Source organism: Eumetopias jubatus, unplaced genomic scaffold, assembly GCF_037043125.1.
Source record: "Eumetopias jubatus isolate StellerSeaLion01/CBP00866 unplaced genomic scaffold, mEumJub1_p1.0 scaffold_9, whole genome shotgun sequence".
NCBI classification, from domain to species: Eukaryota; Metazoa; Chordata; class Mammalia; order Carnivora; family Otariidae; genus Eumetopias; species Eumetopias jubatus.
Window position 1 is genome coordinate 116,700,570 of NW_028274815.1, and position 23,689 is coordinate 116,724,258.

Here is a 23,689-nt window from a genome sequence, read left to right on the forward strand (position 1 = left end):
TATTTCAGGCCAATACTCACTAATTAGAACTGCCCCAACTACTCGAAAATGACTGAAGTCAGAATATCTGAGATCAAGTGATCTTTCAAATACCTTGAAAGAACTTCAGTAGCTCTCAACTTTGGCTACACATTGTAATTATTTGGGGAACTTTAAAAAATAATGCTCGAGCCATACTAGGTCTGCACTGTGGCCTGAGCTTTGGGCATTTAAACACTAGCCAGGTGATTCTAATATGAGGCGAAAGTTTAGAACCACACCTTTCATACATTATTTAATTTACCTTATATGAGGAAACTGAGTCAGGTGGGGAATGTGGCTTACGAATTTGCTCCAAGAAAGTGATGGAGAAAGCTTTTTCTTCTTTTGCTTATTATAAAATTTGACTGTTTCTTAAATTTGTTTTTTAATACAGACCAAATGGTATGTCAGAAAATCAAATAAAATATGGCTAAATGAATCTAAAAGTGAACTATACCACCCTGTATTCCATCTTGGTTTTTTTCTATGTCCTTGGAGTCCCTTAAACCCTTCTTAGCTTCCATGTTGTCATTTAGAAAATGATGGCCTAACATTTTCCAGATCTAGGGACACTATGATTACTTTAATCCTTGTCTATTTGACTTCAATGTTAATCATACTTCCCTGAGGAACTGGAAATCATTTGGTGCAAGATCTCTAACTCTTCTTCCACGAGTGGCTGCTTTCCATACTATTCTCTCAACCTCCTCCTTTCAAAAAGTAAATCCAAGCTGGAAGTTAGAATGGAGGCTACCTAACAATACCTGGTTCATCTCTATCATTGCCTCCACCCTAATTTTTCATTGGTATTTTCATTGCTATACTTAAGGAAACAATGAGAGTCAAAGTTATTAACAACCCTGGAAATTAGGACTGCACAGCTCAAAGAACTGTTGACCCAGTTGACCCAAGGCAGGAATGGGGCTTGAAATACAACAAAAGAGCTAGGCAGGAAGGTAACAGATTTCTAACCCCCACATGTGGCTCCGCCTCCTCCAACTACCTGCTCTAAAACAGCTTTCTCCAGAGGCACCTGGATGGCACAGTCAGCTGAACAACTGATTCTTGGTTTCGGCTCAGGTCCTGATCCTCAGGTTCATGAGACTGAGTACCGAGTCTGCTCTGCACTCAGCAAAGAGTCTGCTTGGATTCTCTCCCTCTGTCCCTCCCCGCCCCCTGTGCTCACTCTCTTACTCTCAAATAAATATCTTAAAAATTAAAAAAAAAAAAAAACAGCTCTCTCCAGAGCCAGCAATGGCAGAGGTGATATGTACCACCCTACTATGACAGACCCACTTAGAACAGTCAGCACTATTACATGCACATGGCCTCCCCTCTCTACTTCAGGTTCTATAATACACAAAAGTAGTACACGCATCCTGGAATCTGAAGACAGACGCAGGAAGACTTGGGCAAGCAAAAGTCCTAGGAGCCTTACGTTTAGGAACCACAGGTATTTGTAGCTTAGGCTTCAAATTATCAAAAACAAATTCTCTTTTCCAAAGTCAAATTACCCAGGCCACAGAAAGCGATCCCCCTGTCCCCCCTTGGCCCTGTCCCCTCAATCAAGTAGGAGGCACAAAAATGACTGTTAGACACAAAAAGTATTCCAAAACTATGTGCACCAATTAGTCCTTGAGCTTAACATCTGAAAGGACGATTTATAATACCAACAAGTAGGCAGTGAGGTACCTATCTAATCCTGTTTATTTGGTAGATGCTAGACCTATATACCCCTCTCTTTTTTCAAGGAAGAATAACTGAGGGGAGGTGACATTCTACAACATAAGAGAAACTCTGCATTTGTAATTCAGAAAGTGAATATGTAAGGAGGAACAGGTTAAATTTTAGACATCAACTACATTATTCTCAACAAATCTGATAAAACATTGACATGAAAGATCAAAGTCCACAGACAGAAATGAAAAGAAGTAGGTGAGATACAAAAGTGGAAATAAGAGAGGGGGGAAAAGCAAAGGAAAAATCATTTAAAAAGTAAATATGTCAACTCAGATTTCAAATCCTAGAAGTGTAAAGAGCAGAATACTTAATCAGATGTATGGGGATTGCAAATTTGAGAAACTTCCATAATAGAGATGGAAAGGACAAAGTAATGGGAACAATGAGAGAAGATCGATGAGAGAAAAGAGAAGTAAATTTCAACTAATTGTTATCCCTGAAACAAATGAACAGAAACCATAATCAAAGTTTTTTGTTTTTTTTTTTAAGTAGGCGCCATGCCCAACGTGGGGCCTGAATTCACAACCCTGAGATCAAGAGTCGCATGCTCTACCCACTGAGCCAGCCAGGTGCCCCAATAATCAAAGGTTTTTAAAAGGGAAATGAATACTTTCCTGAGTCAAAGAGTGTTCTGCATCTCTAGCTCAAAAAAGCTCACAAAATACCTTAGGCAACTGATGAACCATTGAACACTACATCAGAAACTAATGATGTACTATATGTTGGCTAATTGAATTAAAAAAAACAGGCAAAAGTACTGAAAAGATAGTGACAACTAGATTTTTTTCTGGTAAAACTTTTAGATTTCAAGGATAAAGAAAATGCTCCACAATCAACCGACAAAGAAAAAAAGAAGTCATACACAGAGAACCAGAAATCAGGCTGGCCTTAGATTTCTGCTTTGTACAAAAGACCAGAAGACAATGCCAAAATAGTAAAGAATTAGGGGTGGAAAATAATGTAACCTAATAATTCTGCCCTCTCCCTGACCAAGCTGTCATTCGATGTGAAATTAACATAAAGATACTTTCATCTAGTACTTTTCATAAAAATATTATCTGAATAATAATTAACCAAAAACAAAGACCTTGAGAAGGGATGAAATCAGTTAAACATAGGGCTAAGTCTAAAAAATTGTCATAAATATGATTAGCACCAATGCTATTTTTTTTATATCAGACATTAAACTTATAATTGTCCAGACAGAATTCTGCTACCTCTTACTGCCCTCCATTCTACTTCAAAAGTCTTTCAAATGTTCAGGTACTTAATAGCCTTCAATTCCTTTCTAACCACGGGGTTAAATGTGTTTTTCCTACTCAGCTTTATAGCCTCCATGGGATAAGCTCTGAGCACAAAAGAAGAGTGTGAATTCTGGGCCTTTAATACCCAACATCCAGGAAGTGTCTATAAAGGTGCAAGACCAGCCCTACTCGTTATATAGTCATCAGAGGTTGGCTACTTACCATGTCTACTCCCTCATAGCCATTTTGCATGAGGGCTAACGCTAACCCTATCCCTAACTCATAACCCGCTAACCCTATCCCTAACTCATAACCCTAACACTACCCTAATCCCCTAATTAAGGAAGGAAATACTATGCTCCTTATCCTTGACATTTAACTATACCAATTACTTGGTATTGTGATCGATTTTTTCTTTCCATATTATTTTTCTATTTAGTCAATGCTGCTTATTTATTGAATAAATGGCTTGAATAAATGCTATTTTTTAAAAAAATAGTTATTGAAAAGGAAGATCTATAAGGTATGAAATAAAGATGAACTATTACTAGTCATCACCTTCATCTGAGTACTATGAACAATTCTGTTGTTAATTTAATGGGTTAAATTAAAGGGTAGAGTTTTAGACTAGGTCGAGGTGCATTTGTCTATTCTAGATATCTCATATAATAGAAACCATATAATAACTGGTCTTTTGTGACCAGCTTCTTTCACTTAGCATACTATTTGCAAGGTGGTGTAGCAAGTAACAGTTATTTTTTTTAAATTACCAAACAATACTCTTTACCAAAAAATATCAGATTTATTCATTCATTCATTTATCAGTTGATAGACATTTGGGTTGCTTCCACTTTTCACTATTATGAAAATGCTATGAATATCTGTATACAAGTTTTTTTAAGATTTTATTTATTTGACAGAGAGAGAGCCCAAGCAGGGGGAGCAGCAGGCAGAGGGAGAGGGAGAAGCAGACTCCCCAGTGAGCAGGGAGCCCGATGTGGGGCTTGATTCCAGGACCCTGGGATCATGACCCGGCCAAAAGCTGCTGCTTAAACAATTGAGCCACCCGGGAGCCCCTGCATACAAGTTTTTGTGTGGATGCTTTCATTTCTCTTGGGTTTATATATATATATTTACACCTAGGAGTAAAACTGCTGGGTCGTATGTTCTATGCCTTTTGGGGAATTGCCAAACTTTTTTACAAAGCAGTTACACCATTTTACATTCCCACTAGCAGTGTACAAGGGTTCCAACTTCTCTGCATTCTCACCAACCCTTGTTATTACATATGAAGTGGTGTCTCACTGTGATTTTGATTGACATTTCCCCAGTGCCAAATGGTGTTGAGCATATTTTCATGTCAAATGACTGGCAGAATTTGTTTGGGAGAAATACCTATTCAAATTCTTCGCCCATTTTTAAAAATTGGGTTATTTGACTCTTTATTATTGAGTTATACAAGTTCTTGATATATATTTTTTCCTATCTTATGTTTAACATTTTATCATTCTTTTATTTTTATTTCAGTATAATTAACATACAATGTTATATTAGTTTCAGGTGTACAATACAGTGATTCAGTAATTCTACATATTACTCAGTGCTCATCAAAATAAGTGTATTCTTTTTTTTTTTTTAAGATTCTATCCATTTACTTGAGAGAGAGAATGAGAGAGAGAGAGAGAGAGAGAGAGAGAGCGAGCGAGCGAGCATGAGACGGGGGAGGGTCAGAGGGAGAAGCAGACTCCTCGCTGAGCAGGGAGCCCGATGCGGGACTCGATCCTGGGACTCCAGGATCATGACCTGAGCCAAAGGCAGCCGCTTAACCAACTGAGCCACCCAGACACCCCAAAATAAGTGTATTCTTAATCCCCTTCACCTATTTCATCCATCCATCCCCCACACTCCCACCCCTGTAATTACCAGTTTGTTCTCTATATTTAAGAGTCTGTTTTGTCTCTTTTCTCCTTTGTTCATTTGTTTTGTTTCTTAAATTCCGTATGAGTGAAATCATATAGTATTTGTTTTTCTCTGACTTATTTCACTTAGCACTATACCCTCTAGATCCATCCATATTGTTGCAAATAGCAAGATTTCATTTTTTATGGCTGAGCAATATTCTGTTGTGTATACAGATCACATCTTCTTTATCCATCATCTATTTCTTTTTATAAAAAGATTTATTTGAGAGAGAGAGAGTGTGCACCAGGGGCAGGGGCAACAGGGAGAGGGAATGAGATTCTTAAGAAGACTCTATGTGGAGCACAGAGCCCAACTCGGGGCTCAATCTCATGACTCTGAGATCACCACCTGAGCCGAAACCAAGGGTCAGAGGCTTTAACTGGCAGTGCAAATCAGGTGTCCCTATCCATTCATCTACTGATGGATACCTGGGCTGCTTCCATAATCTGGCTATTGTAAATAATGCTACAATAAACATAGGGGTGCACATATCTTTTAGAATTAATGTTTTCATATTCTTTGGTAAATACCCAGTAGTGGAATTACTGGATCATATGCTAATTCTATTTTTAATTTTTTGAGATGGCTGCACCAGTTTGCATTTCCACCAACAGTGCACGAGGGTTCCTTTTTTTCCACATCCTTGCTGATACTTGTTATTTCTTGTGTTTTTTATTTTAGCCATTCTGACTGGTGAGAGGTGATATCTCATTGTGGTTTTGATTTGCATTTCCCTGATGATGAGTGATGCTGAGCATCTTTTCATGTGTCTGTTGGCCATCTGGATGTCTTCTTTGCAGAAATGTCTGTTCATGTCTTCTGCCCGATTACTTGGGGGTTTTTTGTGTTGTTTTGTTAATTCTTTATATATTTTGGATACTAACCTTTTATCAGATATGTTGCTTGCAATATCTTCTCCTATTCAGTGGCTGTCTTTTTGTTTTGTTAATTGTTTCCTTTGTTGTGCAGAAGCTTTTTTATTTTGATGTAGTCCTAGTTTATTTTTGCTTTTGTTTCCCTTGCCTCGGGAGACATATCTAGAAAAAAATTGCCACAGCTGATGTCAGAGAAATTACTGCCTGTACCCTCTTCTAGGATTTGTATAGTTTCAGGTCTCACATTTAGGTCTTGAATCCATTTTATTTCTGTGTATAGTGAAAGAAAGTGGTCCAGTTTCATTCTTTTGCATATAGCTATCCAGTGTTCCCACCACCATTTGTTGAAGAGACTTTTTCCCATTGCATATTCTTGCCTCCTTTGCTTAGATTGACCATATAATTGTGGGTTTATTTCTGGGCTCTCTATTCTGTTGTATTATTTTATGTGTCACTTTTGTGCCAGTACTACACTGTTTTGATTACTACCGTTTCATAGCGTATCTTGAAATCTAGATTGTGGTAACTCAAGTTTTGTTCTTCTTTTTCAAGACTGCTTTGGCTATTCAGGGTCTTTTGTAGTTCCATATAAGTTTTAGGATTATTTGTTCTAGTTCTGTGAAAAATGTTGGTGTTTTGCTAGAGATGCATCAAATCTGTAGATTGCTTTGGGTAATATGGACATTTTAATATTAGTTGTCTCAATCCATGAGCATGGAATATCTTTCCATTTGTTTGTGTCATCTTCAATTTCTTTCATCAGTGTTTTCTAGTTTTCAGAATATGTCTTTCACTTCCTTGGTTAAGTTTATTCCTAGGTATTTTATTCTTTTTGGGTACAACTGTAAATGGGATTGTTTTCTTAATTTCTCTTTCTGCTACTTCATTATTTGTGTATAAAAATGCAATAGATTTCTGTATATTAATTTTGTATCCTGCAACCTTACTGAACTCATTTATCAGCTCTAGTAATTTTTTGGTGGAGTCTTTAGGGTTGTTTTTGTTTGTCTGTTTTTAAGTAGGCTCCATGCCCACTATGGGGCATGAGTCCCATGCTCTACAGAGTGAACAGCTAGGTGCCCCAGGGTTATATATAGTATCAGGACATCTGCAAAGAGTGGAAGTTTTACTTCTTCCTTACCAATTTGGATGCCTTTTATTTCTTTTTCTTGTCTGAATGCTGTGGCTAGGACTTCCAGTACTATGTTGAATAAAAGTGGTGAGAGTAGATATCCTTGCCTTGTTCCTGATCTTAGGGGAAAAGCTCTCAGTTTTACCACTGAGTATGAAGTTAGCTGTGGGTTTTTCATATACGGCCTCTATAATGTTGAGGTATAAATCCTACTTTGTTGGGGGTTTTTATCAAGAATGGATGTTGTACTTTGTCAAATGATTTTTCTGCATCTATTGAAATGATCATATCATTATCCTTTCTCTTGCTGATGTGATGTATTACACTGACTGATTTGCAAATACTGAACCACTCCTGCATCCCAGGAATAAATCCCACTTAATCATGGTGAATGACTTTTTAAATATATTGTTGGATTTGGTTTGTTAATTTTTTTTTGCTAATTTTTTTTAAGTAATCTCTACACCCGAAGTGGGGCTTAAACTTGCAACCCCGAGATTAAGAGTCACATGCTCTTCTGACTGAGCCATTCAGGCACCCCTGCTAATACTTTACATTTATATTCATCAGCGATATTGGCCTGTAGTTGTCTTTTTCTGTAGTGTCTTTATCTGGTTTTAGGGTGAGGGTATTGCTTAGACCTTATAGAATGAATCTGGAAGTCTTCCTTCCTTTTACATGTTTTCAAATAGTTTGAGAAGATAGGTATTAACTCTTTGTTTAGTAGAATTTACCTGTGAAGCCACTGGGTCCTAGACTTTTGTTTGTTGGGAGTTTTCCAATTACCGATTTAATTTCATTGCTGGTAATCACTCTGTTCAAATTTCTATTTCTTCCTGATTCAGTTTTGGGGGGTTATATGTTTCTAAGAATTTATCCATTTCTTCTAGGATGTCCAATCTGTTGGCATATAGTTTTTCATAGTATTCTCTTATAATCCTTTGTATTTCTGTGGTGTTAGTTGTTATTTCTCCTCTTTCATCTCTGATTTTGAGTTCTTGCTCTCTTTTTTTTGATGAGTCTGGCTAAAGGTTTATTAATTTTGTTGATCTTTTTGAAGAGGCAGCTCCTGGTTTATTAATGTTTTATTGTTTTTTCAGTTCCTATTTCATTTATTTCTATTCTATTCTTTATTATTTACTTTTTTCTACTGGTCTGCAGTTTTATTTGTTCTTTTTCTAGCTGCTTCAGATGTAAGGTTTAGGTTGCTTATTTCAGATTTTTCTTGCTTCTTGCAGCTGGCCTGCATTGTTATAAACTTCCCTCTTAGAACAGTTTTTGCTGCATCCCAAAGATTTTGGACTCTGGCATTTTCATTTTCATTTCTCTCCATGTATTTTTTTATTTCCTCTGATATCTTGGTGGACCCATTCATCGTTCAGTATCATATTATTTAACCTCCACGTATTTGTGTTCTTTCTAGATTTTTTTCTTATGACTGATTTCTGGTTGCATAGCATTGTGGTCAGAAAAGATGCACTGTATGACTTCAACATTTTTTAATTTGTTGAGACTTGTTTTGTGGCCTAACATGTGATCTCTTTTGGATAATGTTCCATGTACACTTGAAAAGAATGTGTATTTGGCTGTTTTAAGATGAAGTATTCTGAATGCATCTGTTTGATCCATCTGGTCCAATGTGTCACTCAAAGTCACTGTTTCCTTGTTGATCTTCTGCTTAGATGATCTATCCACTGATGTAATCTTGTTGGATCGTTCCCTTTATGATTATGTAGTGTCCTTCTTTCCTTCTTTGTCTCTTGTTACACTGAGTTCTTGATATAATTTATATACAAATCCCCTACCAGATATATGATTTGCAAATATTGTCTTCTACTTTGTGGGTTGCTGTTGGTGACTTTTCTTTTTATCTAGTTCTGATTGTTCATTAATGAATTTTGTGTCACATTTCTTTGTGGGGGAGGATAATTTTGTAGTTTGGGACAAACTGGTAAAATATTTGGAAAAAAATTTGTTAAATTCTCATTTCACAATTGTCTTAGCCTGTTTGAGCTGCTATAACTAAATACCACACACTGGGTGGCTTATAAACAACAGAAATTTATTTCTCACAGTTCTCTGGAGGCTGACAAGTTCAAGAAAATTGTGCCAGCATAGTGGGATTCTGGTGAAGACCCTCTCTCAGGTATTGCTTCTTCATTAAGATTCATCTTTTCAGAAATACTTAATGTCATGAAGGATGCCTGGGTGGCTCAGTCAAACATCTGCCTTCGGCTCAGGTCATGATTCCAGGGTCGTGGGATCAAGTCCTGTTCGGGCTCCTTGCTCAGTGGGGAGCATGCTTAAATCTTTTTTTTTAAAGATTTATTTATTTGAGAGAGAGAGAGAGAGAACGTGCATGAGCGGGGCGGGGGAGGAGGAGAGGCAGAGGGAGAAGCAGACTTCCCGATAAGCAGGGAGCCCGACGTGGGACTCAATCCCAGGACCCTGAGGTCATGACCTGAACTGAAGGCAGACACTTAACTGACTGAGCCAACCCAGGCGCCCCAAGCCTGCTTAAATCTTAAAAAAAATATTTAACGTTATGAGAAATGTTCATGTTTTAAATATGAAAGTATATAAAATTGTATTCATTATTTCATTTTTCTTAATTGTGTATGTTTATTATTTTTTTAAAAGATTTTATTTACTTATTTGTCAGAGAGAGAGAGAGAGAGAGAGGGCGCACAAGCAGGGGGGAGTGGCAGGCAGAGGGAGAAGCAGGCTCCGATGTGGGATTTGATCCCAAGACCCTGAGATCATGACCTGAGCCGAAGGCAGACACTTAACCGACTGAGCCACCCAGGTGTCCCTTAATTGTGCATATTTATGCACACATACGGGCAAAGACAAAGGAAACTCAATAATAAGACAAATAATGCAATGAAAAATGGGCAAAAGATTTGAACACTTGACAACAAGCACGTAAAAAGATGCTCAACATTATCAGTCATCAGGAAAAAGCAAATTAAAGCTACAAAGAAATAACACATCTACAATAATGGCTTAAATTAAAAGAATGATAATATCAAATGTTGACAAGAATCTAGAGCAACTGGAACTCTCATACTGGTGGGAACGTAAAAATGTACAATTTGGCAGTTTCTTATAAAGTTAGGCATTTACTTATCACAGGACCCAGCAATCTCCCTCCTAGATAAATGTCCCAAATAAATAAAAACATGTCTATACAAAGACTTCCTATGAAAGTTAATAGAACTTTATCTGTATTAGCCTGAAACTGAAAGTAAACTGCACACAGCCCAAATATCCATCAATTAGTAATGGATAAATTGTAGTATAGCCATACAGTGGAATACTGCCCAACAATAAAAAGGATCAACTACTGTTAGGGTTACCTACCAGTAAAAGGAGGGGATTTTGTCCTCTAGGGGACAGGTGGCGATGTGGAGACATATTTGATTGTTACAATCAAAGGAGGGGAGGGGAGTGCTACTGGCGTCTACTGGACAGAGGTCAGGGATGCTGCTAATATCCTACAATGCACATGGCAGTCTGAAAAACAAATTACCCAGCCCAAAATGTCCATAGAAAAACTCTGAACTACTGATATATGCATCGTGGATGAATCTCAAAAACTTCATGATTATCAAAACAATCAAAACATTTCTATGACATTTTAGAACAGGCAAAATGAACAGCAATAGAAACCAGATGGGTACTTGCCTGGGACTGGGGTGGAAATTAATTAAACAGGGGCACAAGGTAACTTGGAAATGTTCTATAGCTTGATTGGTAGGATATATACATTTGACAAAATACACAAAATACAAACTATACACTTACAATGAGTGCATTTTATTGCATGTAAATTGTACATAAAAGACTGGTAAAAAAACCAAATTGTTGAAGGTAGGTAAAAGGTACATGGAGGTTCATGATAGTATTCTACTTTTGTATCTGTCTCAATTTCCATAACAAAATGTTTTTTAAAAATAATATATAAACATTAAATGATTCAGGAAGAGGTCTTTTTTTTTTTAAAGATTTTATTTATTTATTTGAGAGAGAGAGAATGAGAGAGAGAGAGCACGAGAGGGAAGAGGGTCAGAGGGAGAAGCAGACTCCCTGCTGAGCAGGGAGCCCAATGCGGGACTTGATCCCGGGACTCCAGGATCATGACCTGAGCCGAAGGCAGTCGCTTAACCAACTGAGCCACCCAGGCGCCCAGGAAGAGGTCTTAACTGAATCTCTCAACAACAACAAAAATACCCAAGATAAAAATCTCACTGCGAGTGTGACCTTAATGTCTCTGTTCTTGAAGTGAGGAGAGGCTGATGTGAAAGACAGAGGAATAAAGAGATACAGTTTGATATAGGGAAGGTAAAGAAAATTTCACAAGCTGTTTTCCCCCCCAGTCCTATCTAGACCTAGCCTGGCACTAAGCCATTCCTTCTTTGGGACAAGTATTCCTAAGATGGCCACCAATTATTCCAGGCTTCTGGTATTCACATCCTTGTGTAATCTCTTCCCCGTAAGTGTGGGCTAGCCTAGTGACTAGCTTGTAACCAAGAGATGTTGATGATGGGATGTCACTTCCATGATTAGGTTATAAAAGATGGTGACTTCTATTTCCCTAGAACACTCTAATTACTGCCTTCTCAGCATGCCACACTGGAGAAGCCACATGGCAAGGAACTGAGAGCAGCCTCCAGCTAATAGCCAGTGAGAAACCAAGGGCCTCAATTCAACATCCCTTGAGGAAGTGAATTCTACCAATAACCAAATGAGTTCAGAAGCAGTTCCTTCTTCAGTCAAGCAGATGAGACTCCAGCCCTGGCTGACAGCTTGACTGCTGCCTCTGAGAGACTCCAAAACAGAGGACTCACCTAAGCTATACCCAGATTCCTGACCCACGGAAACTGTGCCACCATAAATATGTGTTGTTCTAAGCTGCTAAATTTGTGGCAATTTGTTATGAAACAACAGATAACTAATGGACTCTCCCTGGATATCCTGCTGAATATTCAGCTCCTTTAAAACTGGCAGGGGACGCGTGGGTGGCTCAGTCATTAAGCGTCTGCTTTCAGCTCAGGTCATGATCCCAGGGTCCTGGGATCGAGCCCCACATCAGGCTCCCTGCTCCGTGGGAAGCCTGCTTCTCCCTCTTCCACTCCCCCCACTTGTGTTCCCTCTCTCGCTGTGTCTGTCTCTGTCAAATAAATAAATAAAATAACTATGCAGAGAGAAAGAAGCTAGACACAAAAGAGAACATAATATATGAATTTCTAGAACTCTAGAAAATGCAAAGCAATATATTGATGGGGGTGCTGGGATGGAGAGACTGCAAAAGAGTATAAGGAAACTTTAGGGAGATGGAAATTTTCTATACCTTGGTTGTAGTGGTTGTTTCATAATAAATAGTATAAACTAATAAATACTCATCATGTTTCACTTTAAAATGGATGCGGGGGGGGAGGGCGCCTGGGTGGCTCAGTTGGTTAAGTGACTGCCTTCGGCTCAGGTCATGATCCTGAAGTCGAGGATCGAGTCCCACATCGGGCTTCCTGCTCAGCAGGGCGTCTGCTTCTCCCTCTGACCCTCTTCCCTCTCGTGCTTTCTATCTCTCATTCTCTCTCTCAAATAAATAAATAAAATCTTAAAAAAAAAATGGATGCAGGGGGGTGCCTGGGTGGCTCAGTTGGTTAAGCAGCTGCCTTTGGCTCAGGTCATGACCCCAGGGTCCTGGGATCGAGCCCCCCATCAGGCTTCGTGCTCAGCAGGGAGCCTGCTTCTCCCTCTCCCTCTGCCTGCTGCTCCCCCTGCTTGTGCTCTCTTTCTGTCAAATAGATAAGTAAAGTCTTAAAAAATATAAAAATAAAAAAAAATGGGTGCAGGTAAAAAACAAATAAAAATAAAATGGATAATTTGTATGTAAATTATACCTCATTAAGCTGATCAAAAAAAAAAAAAACACCTTCCTCAAGCCTTAACTCCATCTAATACAACTGTCTCCATTATTCTACCTTAGCCATCAAACAGTGTTCTACAGATAAATTACCCAAACAGCAGAGAATCCGGGGTGTTTTGAATTTTACAGTAGCTACAACTTACAGAACGCTATTATATATCAGGCACTGTTCTAAGCACTTTACATTATTAACTCAATTAGTACGCCCAACAATTCCAAGGAATAGATTCTATTACCCTCTTTTTTTCCAAATGAGGGAAGTTAGGCACAGAGAAGTAAACTGCTTACGACCATATTGCTAGTAAGTAACAGAGCCATTATTCAAGTCCAGGCAGTCTGATTCTAGAGGCGGGGCTCTCCACAACCACCCCACTCTCTCAGACCACTGGAGTATTCGCTAAAAGCATATTCTCACCTCACTGGAGACTGACAGTCATTCACTCATTCAACAAATATTTAGGCATGCAGTATATGCCAGATATTGTTCCAAATGCTAAAGATACAATGGTGAAGAAAATACAGACACAGTACCTGCTTTTATAGGGCTTACATTCTAGTAAGAGCTTAGGTTTAAAGCATGGGATTCTTTTTTTTTTAATTAATTAACATATAATGTATTGTTTGTTTCAGGGGTACAGGTCTGTGATTTTATCAGTCTTACACAACACCCAGCGCTTACCACAACACATACCATCCCCAACGACCATCACCCAGCCACCCTATTCCCCCACCCCCCTCCCCTCCAGCAACCTTCAGTTTGTTTCCTAAGATTAAGAGTCTCTATGGTTTATCTCCTCTGGTTCCGTCTTGTTTCATTTTTTCCTCTCTTCCTCTATGATCCTCTGCCTTGTTTCTTAAATTCCACATATCAGTGACATCATATGATAATTGTCTTTCTCTGCCTGACTTATTTCTAAGGTGCGGGATTCTTAAATCAAAATATTTATCCCCTTATTTATGGAAAAAAAGTCACAAGTTGCAATAGGGGCCAGATCTGTTTTAGCTAGAGCAGTTGTTCCCAAACTTGTCTGCACTTTAGAATCACCTGGGGATCTTTTAAAAATTCCAAAACCCACATCATATTCCCAGGCCAATTAAATCACAATGGAGTGAAGAGTAGGGAAGGAAGGGAAACAAAGGCACCAATAATTTGCCAAGTTCCACAGGTGAGTCCAACGTGAAGACAGGTTTGGGATATCACTAAGCTAAGGTTTTTATCTGACTGAATAATGACAAAATTCATTCCTGGTGACAGAGTGAGACATAAATGAATGGGGGGGGGAGCCAAAACTCTACATAACTTGTCCTTCTCTGAATCAGAGATTGCAAGGTACCTTTTTTTTCCAATGTTATAAATTGTGAAAACATGAAAAAGAGGGCCAAATATTTTCCTTCTTGGCTAATTCATGCCTCCATTCCCCTTCTGAATCATAGACAACTAAGATATTCACCTTTTAATCTTTTCTTAGTACTTCCCATGAAACCAATAAAGAATTCTGCCATATTATATATATTCAACATAACTCAAAAAGACAAGGCTCACTTGCTTTTCTATTAAGAAACTGCTTTTCTAATAAGCAGATCTCATTTAATTCAGTTGCTTTGGGTCCCATTTACATGTCAAATGCAGCCTGCCAAACTAAAATGCCCCATGGACAGTGAGATCAAAATGCCTTCTTTTTAAAAAAGTAAACTCTATTTCTATCTAATTCAATCCTTTTCTTATCAACTGAGATCAATTTTTCAATAAAATAAGATTGCATTTGTATTCTATATAAACAACAGACCTGTTTAAGAACTCTCTGACCACTCTCAGAAAAGATAATAGATGTTCAGTAGGACCCCTCTCCATTCCATCCAGGACCTAGATAGAAAGGGAAAGGGGCAAAGAGGAAGACAAGAAACATCAGAAGAAAAGACTAAACATATAAGCCCAATAAACCTATTCAAAGTAAATTTTTGTGACTGGCCAAATTCTTTCTTTCTACCACTGTTTCTGCTAATTTCACTCTAAAAAGGGTTGTTAAAAGACATGAGATTACCTATAGTCTCAAATCCAGTGGTTTTTTTTAAAAGGGAAAGCTTTTATAATCATCAAGAAAGCTTTTTCAAAATACATCAATAGTGGTTATACGAGGGTGTTCATTTTATAATTCATTACCCTTATGATTTGTGCACTTTGCATTGTATGTGTCCTACTTTAGTTAACAAATATGAAAAAACAGATATATCTGTCTTGGGCAGAACCCCTGAAGGATTCTAATGAAGTATGTAGCATAAACAGTCCCACAGAGGTTGCATGATTTGAAAAAATTTTCATCACAAATGACAATGCAAAAACCAAACAAGCAAGCAAACAGAAAATATAGATGTCCTGGGTTCAAAGCTGTGCACTATCACAGCTGCTGCACCATCCGCATAAGTTAAATAAAGCCTAATTTAATTATTATTTTATCTGCTTTCACTTTAACCAATGAATATCTCTATTCAAATGTTTTAAATAGATTTGTAATGGGGGTGGGGGTATGGGCAAAATGGGTGAAGGGAACTGGGAGGTAGGTATAGGCTTCCAATATGGAATGAGTAAGTCATGGGGATGAAAGGTTCAGCATAAGGAATATAGTCAGTGATACTGTAATAGTTTTAGGGTATCAGATGGCAGCTACATTTGTGGCGAACATAGTACAATGTATAGAGTTGTCAAATCAGTATAGTGTACACCTGAAACTACTGTCACATTATATGTCAACTACACTTTAATTAACAGCTTTGTAAAATAAGAATCCTAGAATTCTTCTGGATTCTGCCTCATAAACACAAGCATATCTTCAGCTTGTGCCAAATATAAATCTTCCAAGATTTGTTGTCTGGGTGTAAAACCTTCCGTTCTCAAAGATGGCTAGTATAGGGGAGCCTGGCTGGCTCACTCAGTAGAGCATGTGATTCTTGATCTTGGGGTTTTAAGTTCGAGCCCCATGTTGGGTACAGAGATTACTTAAAAATAAAATCTTAAAAAAAAAAAAAAGATGGCTAGTAATAATATCCTCAATACTTTACCAAGAGACTCTTCTACATGAATTTTTCAACTTTATATTTTGAAATCATTTCGATCACTTCTCAGCCTTTTGGCTAAGATCAAGTGAAATAATTTCAAACTTACAGAACATAAGTTATTATTTTTTTTAAAGATTTTGAGTATCTCTATACCCAATATGTGGGGCTCAAACTCACAACCCTGAGATCAAGAGTCACATGCTCCACTGACTGAGCCAGCCAAGCACCCCCATGAGTTATTGTTTAAATAGAAATTATGTGTAGAGGGCGCCTGGGTGGCTCAGTCGTTAAGCGTCTGCCTTCGGCTCAGGTCATGATCCCAGGGTCCTGGGATCGAGCCCCACATGAGGCTCCCTGCTCTGTGGGAAGCCTGCTTCTCCCTCTCCCACTCTCCCTGCTTGTGTTCCCTCTCTCGCTGTGTCTCTCTCTGTCAAAAAAATAAAATCTTCAAAAAAAAATTATGTGTAGAGAAGTCCCTCATAATTTCTAATCCAGAATTTGAATACTCTGAATGGATGCATTTGTTCAACTATCCTTTACCAACTGCTTATTATGCACCAGGCAGGGTAGGTACTTTCCTGCTCCTGAAGTTACTATATAAGAAACAAAAATTTTGTAGAATGAGGAATTTAAATAACATTTATACGAATGCCTAAATCTGGATATTACACTTACAGTACTTAAAATAAATTGGCCTGTTAACCACATAGCCTTAAAAGTTTCGGGATAACTCATAAGGCATTTAAAAAGTGAATAAACAGTTAAATGTGAACTGTCAAAATGATTTGCCATGGCACAACTAAAAATCCAATCCCATCCTTCCTACACCTCGTGAATCTCTTATAAAACTATTACATGCTTCCTGTTCCTAAGCCAAGGGTGCCCAAGGGAAGATTTATGCAAATCTCCAATCAAATAACAGAAACTGAGTACCTGAAAGGATCCACAGAATGCCTGTCAGAGAGATTGGCATTTCAATACTGTAACAACAATTGGTTTGCTCCTGGTAGGAATAACAGATAATTTAACGGATTAGGGAATATTAACATTAATTTTTAAATTTCAATTGACATTTTAGCATAAGAAAAAAAGATAAATTCGTGAAATATGAAATTTGAGATTCCTGGAACTACTCATCCTAAACACAAATATAGTTAATTTAATTAAGCACAATATAAACCAACAAAATAAGTCAGAGGCTCAAAGAGATTTTCCCCATATCGTTAGATGCCATGAAAGTGGATAAAGTAAAATTTAGAAAAAACTACTTTATACATCATGTTCTAATTATGAACACCACTGTGTTCTTTTAATCCTAATAAAGCTACAGTAAAAATAAATAAATAAATAAATAAATAAATAAATAACACAGGTTTGGAGTACCAGTCTTTTAATCCATGCTCAAAATATACAAATAACATTGAAAAGTTGATCAAATCCTACAATATAGGAACTACTAAAAACTTCCCTAAAAATAAACTGAGAACCTTAGCAGAGTAAGAACTAGAGAGCCCTTGACAATCATCTGGTCTAACATCCTAATGGAAAAATTGAGGCCTGAGTGAATAGTTTGAAGCTTCTTAGTAGTAGGAAGGTCTCTCATTTCATATGTGACACTTCTTTACAAAATAATTCATTTTAAAAGCACTAGAAAAGTATGGTATAATAAATAACAATAAGAATGAATGTTGTCTTGCCATAAGATGGAAGACAGCTTTAAACAACTATGGCGGAAAAACAAAAACAAAAAACAATGGTGGGGCACCTGGGTGGCTCAATTGGTAAAGCAACTGCCTTTGGCTCAGGTCATGATCCCAGGGTCCGGGGATCCAGTCCCTGCATCGGGCTCTCTGCTCAGCAGGGAGCCTGCTTCTCCCTCTCCCGCTCCCCCTGCTTGTGCTCTCTCTCTCTCTGTCAAATAAATAAAATCTTTAAAAAAAGAACAATGGCTTTTTTTTCTATTAAATTTCCAACACAGTTAAATCATGAGATCTGGGCTCTAAGTTACAGAAGTCCTTAGGCCATCATTCTAAGAGTTTACCAGTGTTTCTTCTTCTCCATTGTCTTATATTCATAATGACAGTGTTGTCAGGCTTTTCTCTCTCTCTCTTTTTCTTTTTTGCTTTATGCTCTTAAAATTGTCACTTTTTAAATCAAACACTGAAGTCCTAAGATCAGCTTTTAAATCCTGTAGCTACCATTTCATCATTATTGATGACCCAGATAAATCCACTTAGCAAACCTGTAGACAGAACTGTATTAGGTGAATACACTATTGCTAATATCTTTAAACACAGATATAGGATTCAAAATAACTTGGAACAGTTTAAAAAGTATTTCTTCAAAGTTCAAAAGAGAATTACTTAAAAACTAGAAAATCTATACTGTGCTTATCACCAAACAATGAAAAAGAGAATATTTTGATCAGAAGAGGAATTTCAATGGCAAGATAAACAGGTTATTTATGCTTAAAAAAAGCACAAAGAAATAAATCTCTACCCAAATTGCAAAAAAAGAGAAAAACAAAATTAAGGTAAAAAATTAGTAACAATAAAACAAAAATATAAAAATTCATTAGTGGGGTGATGATAAGCAAGACATGAACCCATAAGTAATAAAGACTGACAGACATGATCAGGCAAAAATCAAAATAGTCTATATGTCAAAGAAACCACAAAGTCAAAAGCCAAATGACAGACTGGGATAATATATTTGTACCATGTGACAAAAAAATGGGTTAATATCCTAAATACACAAAAGCACCTACAAGTTGATAAAAGAGTACAAAATTAACCACCCAAGAGAAAAACAAGAACTGGTAAAGGCAATCTGCAGAATAGAGAATACAAATGTCCAATGAATGTATACAACTTATTAATGGTCAGGGAAATGAAAATAAAAATAAGAAAACTCTTCTCAGCTGACTGGCAAAAACTGAGAAGATAACTGTTATCCAGTGCAAGTGGGAATAAGAACTGCAACAACCTTTATGGAAAATAACCTGGATGTTCATAATACCCACATTATAAGTTTACCTTTTACCCCGTATTTGGGGATTTATCCTACAGAAGTAAAAACTCCATTTCTTAAAGATATATGCACAAGGATATCCACTGTTTGTGACGGAGAAAATAAAATTAGAAAAAAACCTGATGCTCCTTCAGAAAACTACATAAATGAAACATTATGCAGCTAGAAAAAAAATGAGTTAGATATCTGTTTAATTACACAGAATGAAATGTATATTCCATAAAGTAAAAAAACAGAATTTGTAGAATAATGTGTATGGCATCATGATAATCTTATGAGAGAAAATGAATCAGCATTTAATTTATTTCTAAGACTATAGAGAAAAATATGAAAGAACCACACTAGGCTATTATACTTGGGTAGGTTGGAGGACAGGAACTAGAGAGGAGGAGAGGATTGACTTTTTCTTCATGTACTTCAGATGATGCTCAAGTAGTTTCAATATGCCTATCTGGTTTGGAAGGAAAATCCTATTTAATTCACAACAGAAGAATGGAATTAAGAAAATGGGTGTATAAAAGCAACCAAATGAAACACTCAAAGAACAAGAAATAAAAATAACAGGGCACGTACTGAATGGAGCACTGGGTGTTATACGCAAACAATGAATCATGGAACACTACATCAAAAACTAATGTATGGTGATTAACATAACATAATAAAATTAAAAAAAATACATTCTGGGTGCTTTTTGGGTGGGCATGTAAAACAAATGTAAACACAACTTTTATGAATTTGAGATTTACCTCCATTTCAAAAAGAAAAATGAAAGAAATTTTTGATACAAGAGCTTTATGCTTTTTAGGTTTGTCTGCTTAGAATTTTTTTTTTTTTAAGATTTTTATTTATTTGTCAGAGAGAGAGAGAGAGCACAAGCAGGGGGAGCAGCAGAGGGAGAGGGAGAAGCAGGCTCCTCACTGAGCAAGGAGCCCGATGTGGGACTCGATCCCAGGACCCTGGGATCATGACCCAAGCCGAAGGCAGAAGCTTAATGACTGAGCCACCCAGGCGTCCCTAGAATGTTTTTTTAAAAAGGAAACACATCTCATCACAAAATCTTGTCAAAGAAATGTCCCCTATTATATATTTACAATCTGTATCCTTTTTTTGGTTAAATTACATTGGATTTCAGCTATATTTTGAAACTTGAAATTTATCTATTGTAACAACTCACTATTGGTTACACTTAATAAAATTTTTAAACAGTGCAAAATTAAAAGGAAAAAAACTAAATCATTTGATAAATGGTCAAATGATATTAAAAACTAGCTCAAAGATTAAAAAAATACTCAGCTTAATAAAAGTAAAAAATATATTTGCTAGTCATAGAAGAAAAAAATGTAACATCACAATAGAGAGATCTAGAAGTCACAACCTTAAACCTGTGATCAAAGTTATCATCAACAGTGGGACAACTAGACATTTGTGTACCTTGTGATTTGATGCAATGTGAAGAATATTTAAGTATTTTTGCCAAAATATTCAGCTATAATCTAATCAAGTCTTTAAACCTTCAGCTTAGGGAAATATAAGAAATAAAGGAATAAATATCACAAAGAAAATAATCAGATAAATTCAGAATGTAGGACATTAAAACTGCTGTGGTCTCAACAAATCAATGCCATGAAAAAAAATTAAAAAGGTGAGGAAGCAGACAAGGAATGGGAACTGTTCCAGATGTTAAAAAGACTACAACTGCATAAATAATAAAATGCAAATGCAATGCATGGTCCTTAAATTTGATTCTTTTTTTTTTTTTTAAAGATTTTATTTATTTATTTGAGATAGGAGAGAATGAGAGATAGAGAGCACGAGAGGGAAGAGAGTCAGAGGGAGAAACAGACTCCCCGCCGAGCAGGGAGCCCGATGCGGGACTCGATCCCGGGACTCCAGGATCACGACCTGAGCCGAAAGCAGTCGCTTAACCAACTGAGCCACCCAGGCGCCCTGATTCTACTTTGAATAAGTCAGCTATAAAAGTCATCTGGAGACAACGAGGGAAACCTAAATACAGAATTGCTGGTAGATAATATCAAGGAATTACTGATAATTTGTTAGGTGCGATAACAGTATTGTGAGTATGCAGAAGAATGTATTTGTAAGAGATGCATGCTAAAATGTTTAAAGGCATAGTTTCACAATGTCTTTATTTTTAAAAGGTTTAATAAGTATTTTATTAAGCATATGGCTATACATTGAATATAGGTGGTGGGTGTAAGGGTGTTTATTCTACTATTTCAGGGATTTTGTATGTTTGAAATTTTTCATATAAAATATTTTAAATATTTTAAAAATCCACAAAATTGTGAGGTACCACTATTATACTGGAAGAAAAAAATTATAAAATCCAATAATAACTTGTGGCTAGCGGCAATAATAAGCTGGGGCGCCTGGGTGGCTCAGTCATTAAGCGTCTGCCTTCGGCTCCGGTCTTGATCCCAGGCTCCTGGGATCCAGCCCCACATCACATGGGGCTTCCTGCTCCGTGGGAAGCCTGCTTCTCCCTCTCCCATTCCCCCTGCTTGTGTTCCCTCTCTCACTGTGTCTCTCTCTGTCGAATAAATAAATAAAATCTTTTAAAATAAAAGAAAGAATACGCTGACAAGATAGCTAAAAAGTGATTATCCTTAGACCAAACTGTACCATTTTAGAGAATATATTCTAAGAAAAAAATCGGGGGAAAAAAGACTTATAATAACATGTTACACATTATAATTGAGAATTTTTTTTGAGATTTTATTTATTCATTCGACAGAGAGAGACGCACAGCGAGAGAGGGAACACAAGTGGGGGGAGTGGGAGAGGGAGAAGCAGGCTTCCACCGAGCAGGGAGCCCGATGCGGGGCTCGATCCCAGGACCCCGGGATCATGACCTGAGCCGAAGGCAGACGCTTAACCAACTGAGCCACCCAGGTGCCCTAATTGAGAACTGCAAACCAAAAATAAAAGCAAAATGGAAATCACCCAAATACCAAATAAACAGACAGTATTTAAACTTTGGTTATTATGTATCCAGTAAAAATAAGTATATAAACATTGGAGAAGTACCTCAATATATTGCCAAATGAAAAAACTATAAAAAAAACTATATGAATTAAACTTGTAAAGACTATACAGCACATATGCTAATGACTAGAACATTTTTTGTAATATTTAAACACAATTTTAGAAATTTCATGGGGACACATGCTCTTAGAGAATATATGAACAATGCAAATATACAATCAGGAAGAACTGCCTAGAGACAAATAAAGAAAAGCACCTGAGCTCTACTGTTGACCACAGTTTGAATGAGCATTCACAATTTGAATAAAGTCCTATTGTGGACAAAAGTCAACATAACTATCATTAAAAGGACAAAGAAAAGGGGTACCTGGCTGGTTTAGTTGCTGGAGCACGCAGCTTTTGATCTCAGGGCCTTGAGTTCAAGCCCCATGTTGGACATGGAGCCTGCTTAAAATTAAAAAAAAAAAAAAAATTTTTTTTTAAAGGACACAAAAAAAGTGTATCATTGGTTTGGACAGTACACAATCTTCCTCAATTTTTTCCATTAGTCAGATGTTTAGAAAAGATATGGAAAGACTGAAGAGTTCTGAGAAAAATCAAGAGATAACAAAAAAAGATGGAAAAGAGGTGATTTTGAAGAAAAATTTGAAAGAAAATTAAAGTGACATGATTATTAATACTGAAATCCATGGAGAGGCTTCTGAATAGAGATCCTAAAAAGCTGATGTATCTCAATATCCATGGATGAGTGACCAAGAGGCTAAAAAAACCCTCAAAGTTTGTTGTTGTGGTGTTTTTGCAAGTGCTGTTTTGTTTTTTTTTTTTTACACAAGAGGGATTCCCTGATTGTCCTGGTGAAAAGTTACTGGCATGGGCAAATGAGGGAGGCTAGGTGTGTTAAAAGACCAACCATTTGTTTTTCTTTGGGGTGTCTACTTATCCATGATCACTAGATCACAGAATCTCCCTAAAGCTTGAATTAGCTATCCAAAGCTTGAATCAGTTACCCACCATATTTCAAAATTCTGCAGTGCCATCCTGTTCCCACATACAACCCACTCAGAAACATTTGAATGTCCTAGATCTGGCATCTAGGGCCCCAACAAACTACTCCAGCTTCATCTCCCTACAAAGTCCCCGCTCAGCGGGGAGTCTGCTTGTCCCTCTGCCCCTCCTCCTGCTCTTTCTCTCCCTCTCTCTCTCAAATAAATAAATGAAAATCTTGAAAAAAAGAAAAGAAACACCAAGAACTGATGGAAGCCAGGGAGAGGCAAGGAAAGGTTCTACCCTGTCTCAAAGAGAACATGGCCCTGCTGACACCTTGAATTCAGGTTCTAGTGTCAAGAACTGTAAGAGAATAAATTTTTGTTGTTTTAATCACCCAGCTTGTGGCAGTTTGTTACAGCAGCCCTAGGAAATATACCACCATTTCCACGAAGACTTCCCTGATCCTCCGGTAGTAGTGCTCTCTCTCTTGAATTTCCATAACATTTACAGTTTCATTTAAAACATTTACGCTTCCCCCCTTTTTATTTATGTTCATATCACTTTCCCAGATGAATTAGTTTCCTTGACAGCAGAAACTAATTACTCACCAACTGGATATACCTCTCAACACTGGTAGGCAGTCAATATATACTATCACAGTATTTTCCTCCATACTTAATTATTCTGATTGCAATGCTTATGAATG

The 23,689-nt window shown here is 37.2% G+C and overlaps 1 protein-coding gene and 1 pseudogene across 10 annotated transcripts in view; one reads left to right on the forward strand and one right to left on the reverse strand.

The window, feature by feature from the left end:
• The window catches only part of NCOA6 (nuclear receptor coactivator 6), a 104,141-nt gene that overhangs the window by 72,231 nt on the left and 8,221 nt on the right, over positions 1–23,689 (reverse strand). For 5 of the 10 annotated variants that reach the window (XM_028118609.1, XM_028118608.1, XM_028118607.1 and 2 more), the window contains exons 2-4: positions 22,364–22,440; positions 16,894–16,963; positions 14,694–14,770 (exon numbers count right to left, since the gene is read on the reverse strand). The exons of 2 other annotated variants lie outside the window; for them this stretch is intronic. The gene's annotated coding sequence lies outside the window, so the exon portion shown is untranslated. The remainder of the gene's footprint in view (positions 1–14,693; positions 14,771–16,893; positions 16,964–22,363; positions 22,441–23,689) is intronic. 3 more of the 10 variants (XM_028118600.1, XM_028118601.1, XM_088026755.1) reach the window with 3 other exon arrangements.
• Positions 16,016–16,145, forward strand: LOC114220858 (U2 spliceosomal RNA; annotated as a pseudogene).